This window comes from Mus caroli, chromosome 9 (genome assembly GCF_900094665.2).
Source record: "Mus caroli chromosome 9, CAROLI_EIJ_v1.1, whole genome shotgun sequence".
NCBI lineage: Eukaryota > Metazoa > Chordata > Mammalia > Rodentia > Muridae > Mus > Mus caroli.
The window spans coordinates 52,862,078-52,872,014 of record NC_034578.1 but is presented as its reverse complement, the minus strand read 5'-3'; positions in this window follow the sequence as shown (position 1 = coordinate 52,872,014).

Here is a 9,937-nt window from a genome sequence, read left to right as displayed (position 1 = left end):
CAAAGAACAACTTGGAGAGTCAGTTCTCTCCCTCCATACTGTGAGTCACAGGAATTGAACTCATATCATCAGGCGTGGTGTCTGAGCCATCTCACCCACTCAAACCTATTAGCTAATATATAAAAACTATACGTGAACACCAGGCAGTGGTGGTGCACACCTTTAGTCCCAGCACTTGGGAAGCAGAGGCAGGCGAATCTTCAAATTCGAGGCTTGCCTGGTCTACAGATGAGTTCCAGGGCATCTAGAGCTACACAGAGAAATCGTGCTTTGAAAAACAAAAACAAAGACAGTTATAACTAATTTACTCAGTTATTACTAGTTAATTCAGGTTAAATTTATGTCCTCAGAGATTTATAACTTACTTACGTTGAGAGCTTAAAAGCGTTTTTTGGAGTATCTGTTGTGTGCCAGGCATTCTGTTGGTACTTTGTTGCCTCTTTTTCTTCTCAGCACTGTCATTCAAGTTATTTACTCTCATCTCCCAGGTGAGAAAAGTGAGCTCTAGAGAGATTATGTAATGGCATAAGGTCACACAGTAAGTATAGAGCCACCTTTTGATTCCAGGAAAACCTGATGCCAAGGTCAGGGTACTTTCATAGATGACACAGATGTCTTTCAGCTCCAACGGAACCAAGGGTCAGATTTCCCAGTGGTACTGTGCCTTAACTCCCTGTCACTTTCAGTGCAACAAAGCCAGACCTGGAGAGTAGAAGAGAGCCTGCACAGATTGAGTGGTGGGGTATAATGTCTGTTTTCACGTGTAGATATGGGCACAGTAAGCAGGGTACAGCTTGGCAGAGAGAGATGCTTGAAAACAGCCTTCTTCCAGAGGTGCTCACAGAGAGGGGTAACTGGTTTGATGGAGGGATGCATGAGGGGGCGGGGTCCCTAGGATCCTCAAGAAGTGAACCTAGCTGGGTGTGGTGGATCACGCCTTTAATCCCAGCACTCGGGAGGCAGAGGCAGGCGGATTTCTGAGTTCGAGGCCAGCCTGGTCTACAGAGTGAGTTCTAGGACAGCCAGGGCTACACAGAGAAACCCTGTCTCAAAAAACCAAAAGAAGAAGAAGAAGAAGAAGAGGAAGAAGAAGAAGAAGAAGAAGAAGAAGAAGAAGAAGAAGAAGAAGAAGAAGAAGAAGAAGAAGAAGAAGAAGAAGAAGAAGAAGTGAACCTAACCCAGCTTGAGTAAGGAGACCAGGATGCTTCCTGGAGATGCAGAAGGAAAGTCACGAGCAGGCTTACCAAGCTGTTCTAGATTCATTGTTGTTGCTGTGAGAGATACTCTGACCAAAAGCAACTTTATGGGTGAAAGGAGTTTATTTGGTATGCACTTCCAGGTTACAGTTCATTGCTGAGGTTACTCCCAAGTTATACCCCATCATTAAGGTCACTCACAGGTTACAGTCCATCCTTGATGTCACTCTCGGGTTACAGTCCGTCATTGAGGTCACCCCCAGGTTTACAATCCATCACTGAGATCACTCGAAGGTTTACAGTCCATCACTAGGGCACCTCTGGGTTATACTCCGTCTCTGAGGGCAAGTCAAGGCAAGAACTTAAAGCACATCCATAGATGAGAGCAGAGAGAGACAAGGGGACCCTTGCATGCTTCATCATCCCCTGCTTAGCTAGCTCTCCCCACAAAGCTCAGGGCTTAGCCCATGATATGGTGCTGCCTGACCTCAGACTGGTCTTCCTACCTAAGTTAAAAATTAAGATAGTCCCCCTCACATACGCCCACAGGCCAGCCTGATCTAGGTAAATTCCCATTAAAACCCTCTTACTGGTTGATTCCAGGTTGTGTCAAGTTGACAGTTAAAACTTACTAGCCCAAGAGTGAGTCCTGTCCAAAGGCTGGAGGTGAGGGAAGATGAGACCGTTCTGGGGAACTGGAGGGAGTACACATGGCCAGAGACTTGGGCAGGCACTCATTAAAACATGGGAGAGAAGGGGACCCTTGTATGCTGTTGGTAGGGATGTAAGCATATATGGTTGAAGAGAATAGGGAGTTCTTCAAAACACAAAAATCACAATTGCCATATGACCTAGCAACTCCAGTTCTATGTGTTTACCCATAGAGTTGAAATCAGTGTGTCAGAGAGACATATTCAATCCTGTGTCCCCTGTAGCAGTCTTCATAATAGTCATCACTAGGAAGTTGGGATTGTAGAGATGGCTCAGGGGTTAGAAACACAAGTGTTGGGAGCACAAAGGTTCTTGTGCTCACAAATCACTGGGGGAATCAGGAATGTTTTTCATGCAAGGTTGTCTCCTCAAAGGAGGAACTGAGTACCTGTTTTCCACCCAGAAGGCTGGGAGTAGATGTTATTAATGACCTGGTGACCTTTGTTATCTGTAGGGTCAGACCTCACCCAAATCCCCCAGAATGTTTATCCCAGACCCTCTTTCCCAGATCTTTATCTTTAGCCCTCAGTCAATAAACCTATCCTTAGGAGAGAAGTCACAAGTACTTTATAGCCTAATGACCTCCATGCTATCTTGGCCAGAGACCACACCAGATCCTAGGTCCATTAGTTATTGCCTAGAAACCATCTTCATATCACATATACTTTTCAAAGAAGTTTCTATGAAGTATGCCAAAAGCTTTATTCTGTATGTAGAACAGGAATTGAGGGACCCTAAGGGCTTTTCCAGTACCACACCCTCCTTACCACTTGGCTAGGCCAAGTTCCATTCTCCACCCACAGGAACATTCTTGAGTAAAAACTTCTCAGAATGTCCCGACAGTTACCTGACCCTCTAGAAAGTCCCAGGTAGAGTTCAAATGCGTGTCATGCCTGCTAGCCAATAGATTTAAAGGTCAATATGCTTAGTCAATACGTTTGAACTTTAACCTTGCTGATGTAACGTGTAACAAACCTGCGTGTAATAGCCATTCGGGGTCGCCTTCTCCTCACTCACCTTGGGGACTAATTGAGGGGTGACCCAAGTCACCAGAAAATAAACCTCTTGCTTTTGCATGGTCTGTGTCTAGGTGTCTCGCTCAGGGGTGGCTCGAAGGAAGTGCCACTGACCGAGGGTCGGAGTCTTACAGAATGACTGTTGTCTGGGAACTTTTTTTCCAAATTGTTCTGTGCTAAATATGCTTACAATAAACTGCCTGCCGTCAGACTCTCTAGAGGTTTGATCTAGTCTAAGTCGAGCTGAACTGAATATTCTTTCTTGCCTCTTTGTGGTTTGTTTCCCTGCTGCTTCCATGGACCTCCCCAATACACACACACACACACACACACACACACACACACACACACCAGCTGCTTTTTCAGAAGACACTAGTTTAATTCCCAGCAACCACATGGCAGCTTATATGTCTGTAAGTCCAGCTTACAACTGTCTCTAATTCTGGGGAATTCCAATACCCTTTTTCAGGCCTCTGGGTGATATATCTATATCTATATCTATATCTATATCTATATCTGGTTATAGACTTATGTATATGCAAAGCAGCATTTATTTATCATAAATAAATAAATAAACCTGAGAGCCCACTAATAGGAATGGGTAAAGAAACATGGTCCATATATACAATTGAAAAGAACTAGAGAATCATTGATAAGCAAAATAACTCAATCACAGAAGATAAATAGCATAGCTGTTATTTGTGGGTGGAAGCTAAAACAGAACCATGGAGCTAGAGAATAGGATGGTGGTTACTAAGGTTTGGGAGGAGAAGGAGATGACAACCAGAAGTTACAGGGGAGTCAATTTATTCTAAAAATAAATAGCATGTGTGCTAAGGGCTAAGGACAGAGCTCAGTGGCAGAGTGCTTGGCTAGCATGCATGTGGCTAGCAGCTTTCTGTCCACTCCACTAAAGAGACTACGTAATGTGGGCAGGAGGGGATGTCTTCTACAGAGCAAATTGTGGAGTGTGTGTGTGTGTGTGTGTGTGTGTGTGTGTGTGTGTGTGATTAAGACTGAGTAATTAGAAGGAATCCAGCAAAGAACTGGCAAAGAGAAAGAAAATTTAAGAACAGTATAAAAACTTTTTTTTTTTAAGATTTATTTATTTATTATATGTAAGTACACTGTAGCTGTCTTCAGACACTCCAGAAGAGGGTGCCAGATCTCATTACAGATGGTTGTGAGCCACCATGTGGTTGCTGGGATTTGAACTCTGGACCTTTGGAAGAGCAGTCGGGTGCTCTTACCCACTGAGCCATCTCACCAGCCCTATAAAAACTTTTAAAATCAGTAAAATTTAGCCAATGGCTCTGAATATTCTGTCTATACACAAAAGCAACAGCATTTCTATTAACCAGATGGCTTTTTGTTACTGTAATGGTCTCAGCTTTAGAATTTACTTTAAAATTATATCTAGGAATAAGTCTAATGGAAATTGTATAAGTGTATACATTTCATTACTGAGAGACATTTTAAAAGACCTACCTTTAGAAGGGTATACAATGTTCATGGTTGGAGGACACAGAATGTTCATAGCATCATTACTCCAATTAGTCTAAAACCCAGACACAACCCCACAGATCCCCATCAATAGCATCCGATGTGATGTAATCATACAACTGGATGTGAACATTCACAAGAACAAGCATACCGCTGCTCCATGCAGAGTGTAAAGGGATCACACTAACAGAGTGAAACACAACAGAAGCTAAACACAGAGAGGAGCAGGTATATGGCTCATTACTGATTTCATTTCTAGAGTCGGAAGCTGAGTCTGGGAGATGGCACTGACCACACAAGGACCCATGTAAAAAGCTGGGTACAGTGGCATGCACTTGTGATGTCTGCAGTGGAGAGATGGAGACCAGGGGGTCTCTGAGGCTGGCCCATCAGCTTCTCTACTGAACAGTTCAGTGAGAGACTGCTGGTGAAGTTCCATTGCTGGAGGGGACATACCTTTCCTCCTGATGTTCCAGAAACAAAGAGTTCCAAGCCCGCCAGAATTCACTCTAGGGAACCAATGAGTTTATTAGGCATGTTTACAGAGCAAAAGATGGCCTTAAAGCAACCATAGGCAAAAGCCCTGGGGATGACTCCCCTATGGCCCCATAGATGAACCCCCTTCCTCTAGCCTTTCCCTGCCTGTATACTCTAGTTTCTACTGGAAGCCACACATAGTTAGGGCAGAATTGCATATAACTGGTTAGGAGCAGTGTTTGTTTGGTTTTAGTTTTGTTTTCTATTTTCTTTTGAGAGGGGGGTGAAAATTGGATATGAAGGGGCAGGAAGATGAGTGGGATTTGGGGTGCATGATGCGAAATAACAACGAATCAGTAAAAAGTGAAAAGAAAGGAAGCTGTGAACTTCCAGTTAGTCTAGTTTTCTGAATGCATGTTTTAAGTGTAGTAAATTTTTCTGCTGAATAATTTGTAAGTGAAACGTTCTGATATAAAAACTTCTCAAGCTCAGTGTCCCTGTTGAATTCCAGGTCACAGGTGACCCCTACTCAGAGGCACTGAGAACTTTTATATATTTAGTTCTCTTTAATTAAATGGTTCTCTGTGAAATATGTAGTGTTCTTGTCACTATAACCCCTTTTCTTTTGGGGATACTGGAGGTTAAACTCGGGGTCTCCAGTGAACTGCAGCTATATCCATTGTCCTTTTGCTATTTATTTTGAGATTGGCCTTACTCAGCTGCCCAGCCTGGCAGGGAACTTTCGACTCCCCCATGGGTTCTTGGAATTATGTGTCTGCAGCACCATGCCTGGCTCTCCTGATTTTTTTTTTTTTATGCCTGTTCGTGTACATGCACATGGGTGCTGGGTGGTTGTATGTAAACTTGACACAAGCTATAATCATTTAGGAACAGGGGGACCTCAATTGAGAAAATGCCACCAGGAGATTGACCTGTGGGCAAGCCTGTGGTGCAGTTTCTTGATTTATGATTGATGTGGGTAGACCCAGCTCATTCTTGGCAGTGCCATCCCTGGGCTGGTGGTCCCGGATACTGTAAGAAAGTGTTGAGCAAGCCAGGGGAGGAAGCAAGCCAGTAAGCAGCACTCCTCCATGGCCTCTGCATCAACTCCTGCCTCAAGTTACTGCCTGAATTCCCACAGTGATAACATGTGACCTGAGGGTTGTAAACTGAAATAAGCCCTTTCCTCCTGTGGTGGTTTGAGTAAGTTTGGCCCAAGGAGTAGCTTTATTAGGAGGTATGTCCTTGTTGGAGTGGGTGTGGCCTTGTTGGAGGAAGCGTGTCACTGTGGGGGGCTTTGAGACCCTCCTCCTAGCTGCCTGAGAGATTCAGTCTTCTGGTTGCCTTGGGAACAAGATGTAAAACTTTCAGTTCCTTCTCCAGAGCCATGCCTGCCTGGACTCTGCCATGCTTCCTGCTTTGATAATAATGGACTGAGCCTCTGAACCTGACCTGAAAGCCAGCCTGGTTTAAATGTTGTCCTTTATAAGAGTTGTCCCGGTGGTGGTGTCTCTTCACAGCAATGGAAACCTTAACTAAGATACCTCCCCAAGTTGTTTATGGCCATGATGTTTTATCAAAACTATAGAAAACTAAGGCCATGTGTGCACATACGAGAGCCCAAGTGTGTGTGTGTGCGCCATCAGAGGCCCGAAGTCAACAAGGGGCTTGTTCCTCAATCACTCTCCACCTTAATTTTTGAGGCAGACTCTCAGTGAACCTGGAACTCACCAATTCTGTTAGACTGGCTAGCCAGCAAGCCTCCTGTCTCCTGACACCCAGTTCTGGGCTTACAGGTTCTGCCCGATACTCCTGGCCTTTTCACATGGGTTTTGGGATGAAATTCAGCTCTTCACGCTTGCACATTAAACACTTTACCCACTGAGCAGTCTCCCTAGTCACTATCATTCCCGTTTTGAAGAAAATGTTTGCAAATGATATTACTCATTTTGCAGATGAGGAAATGGGGGTCCAGGAACTTGAGTACGACTTAGCTAACGTCACAACACAGTTTGCTGAGGAACCAGAACCTAGAGTCATGTTTCAGCAGGTTGATGTGATCGCATGTTCTTTGCCACCCCACTGAGTCATGCTCAGTGCTGTTGCTGCTTCTCCGTTCCACTCGTTTCTCAGTTCCTGGAAAAGTGCTTCTCCAGCAGCACAGTCATTCCACACTCGGGCGCATCTGCACCATGTTTGATGGCACAAAAGACACTAACAGCTCCTATTGTGTTTAGCACTTGCCAATAATGCACAAAAATTTCAAGAACTTGGGATACTGAACTAGGAAAATAGCTGAATAAAGAGGCTTTTGTTTAGCCCAGAAGGATCGGAGTAGTGACGGACAGCACAATAGGCATTTCCACTGCCAAGACATAAGTGAAATGATTTTCTGCATCTTAAACCCAAATCCACTAGGGCTTTTTAATTGGCAAAGAATAATGCATTATGCAAATGGCAGATATTACCCCTAACACCTCTTCATATCTTTTTCCTCCCTAAATTGGTAGTTTCTCAGTTAATTATGCATAAAACTGGGAATGATCCGTGTATTTTCAGCTATCATTTTTAGGAACTAGACCAAGTTTTTAGCAACAGTGATCACTGATTGGAGCTTTTTCTGCATTCTCGAATTTTTCTGTAATGAATATGTTTAAATTAGGCAAAAATGTGAAATCAGTTGAGTATACAATTTTCTCTGCCTGGACAAAGGACTTGGGAAGTGACCTGCCCCAAAAATTACCCCCAGAAAGAAACTCCAGCCAAGTGGACTGAGGACTCCCAGAAGCCAACGCAGTCCTCCATCAAGTCCCAGGGTAGTGGAGAGCAATTGCCTACCAGGTATGTCCAGTGTGGGGCTGGGGAGAGCCGTGAATGCAGCCCAGAACAAACTGAACAAACTCATTAAACATTACCTATTAAAAACACTTGTAAGGCCATGCTCTCGCCAACTCTGTAGGAAGTTCATTACAAGTTCCTTCCTGTAGGCAGGATCATAATAAAGGCCAGAAGCCCTGGCACACACCTTTGAAAAAAACAACAAAACAAAACAAAAAACACTTGTAAATGGATTGTTGTCTAGTGCTCGGAGGAATTTTGCAACATTGTATCAACTGTCAGACTCACATGGTGGAAGGAAAGAACTGACTCTAGCTGGCTGTCTCCTCTCTCTCTCTCTCTCTCTCTCTCTCTCTCACACACACACACACACACACACACACACATACACACACTAAATACAAGGTTAAAAACGTTTCCCTCAGCCCATTATTTGCCACTTAATAAAATTAGAGGGCAAGCCATTAGTTATCACCCATTTTTCATATAATTATATAACTACAACAATATTAGACTATGTAAAAGGTAAAAGACTGAAAAGCGTTAGTGGATGTTTTGTTTTCTGAGTGTAGATGATTTGTTTTTACTTCTACGTTTTGGGATTTTCCAATGTCAATCATCACACCTTGGTTATAAATGAACAATCAGACTCTGGCTGCCTTGGGCGGAGGGTTGATGGTGAGTCCCCTAGGCAGTCTCCGCAGTTTGCAGAGTATTGGAAGCTAAAAGAAGTTCAGCTGGAAAGGATAGGCAAGATCTGAGCTCAGGGGCAAGCTGGTTAGGAGACTGTCAGGGGAGCTGGCCCCCAGCTGCAGTTGGGTCTCTCAAGCCCACACTGCCAATAAACATTTGCTGCCCTTCTGTCTTTTTGTCACTTCAAGTCAGCATTCTGGGCGGGGTCACCTGACTCAGCACTCCTGAGTGTTCTGGTGGTAAAACTGGTGCTTTTGTGTGGGTTTCCCCAAATGTACAGTGAAAGTCCTGGGGAACAGAAAGGCTGTCCCAGTGTGGGGAGGCTTCCAGGGCATTTCATACACGTGCCTTTGTGTAATGCAGACTCCACAGCTGGTCTAAAAACCAATAATCCTTGCAAGCAAAGACGGCTTTTTTGATGGAGAGGGGGACCTCACTTTCTGGGGCGGGGGCGGGGGCGGGGGCGGGGGGGGAGAAGAATTTTATCTCACACACTGGCGAGTCAAGGATGCTGTTCACTGGGGCAACATATAAGTCGATAAAATAAGTGACCTACGCCCACTCTCTTCTCTCAAGTTGGGGCTGGGGTTGCAGACTGTAGGGGAAGTGAGAGACTCCATTTGAGAAGTACTGAGTTGCTCCAGGGCCAAGTTGCTCCTCCACACTGTCCCTGTTTTGTATCCAGCAGCCTGCTCACTCTTCCCGATTGCAATTAAATCAATAATTAGGGTGGAATCTCTGCTTTGGATGGCAAACTGGGGTGGAGGGGCATAGCTGAGGCCTAACCACCTCATGGCTATGTAGCCCCAACACCTGGCTCAGCAGCATAGATAACCGGCACATATGATGAGTAAGCCAACTAATTCACTGAGAGCAACGCAGTGACCAGTTACTACAGGGACAGGGGATGACATGAAGGAGCCCCTGTGTGACAGTGCTAGTTCTGGAGAGCCCACACTTTGGTCACAGCCACATCCAGAGCACTGTGGGGAAGGTGAGTTGAGAAAGCCAAGATTTAAGCCTGAACTTTGGGAAAGGGCTGTGAGGAAGAGAGGTCCTGGAGAAGCAATCACAGAACTAAGAAATGATGTGTTTATAGAGGGGAGGAGAGAGCTTTGGAAACAGAGAAGTCAATGGCGTCCAGTGCGCCAGGGCTTGTAAGATAATGAAGGCTGCTGCTCATGAAGCATGTGTGTACCAGGAACTCACCAGCTTAATGCTTACAGCGTCAGTGAGCACAGCATCATCACCATCAGCACCAGCAACATCAACCCCAGGCCTTCCCTAACAGCACAGAGAGGCCATGGTGCTTCGTGAAGGGTGGTATTGTGAACCTGGGCTCTGTGGTGAGTGGGGTGTGGGTTCTCCACCAGGACATGTCCTCCTGAATACATTTGTGGCTAGCACATGTAAGGAGCCGCCTTCACATTTGCCATTACAAGATGGCGCTGATGGCACTGACACCCGTGTTCTAAGTAGTAAACAAGCAAGCTGCGCATGTGC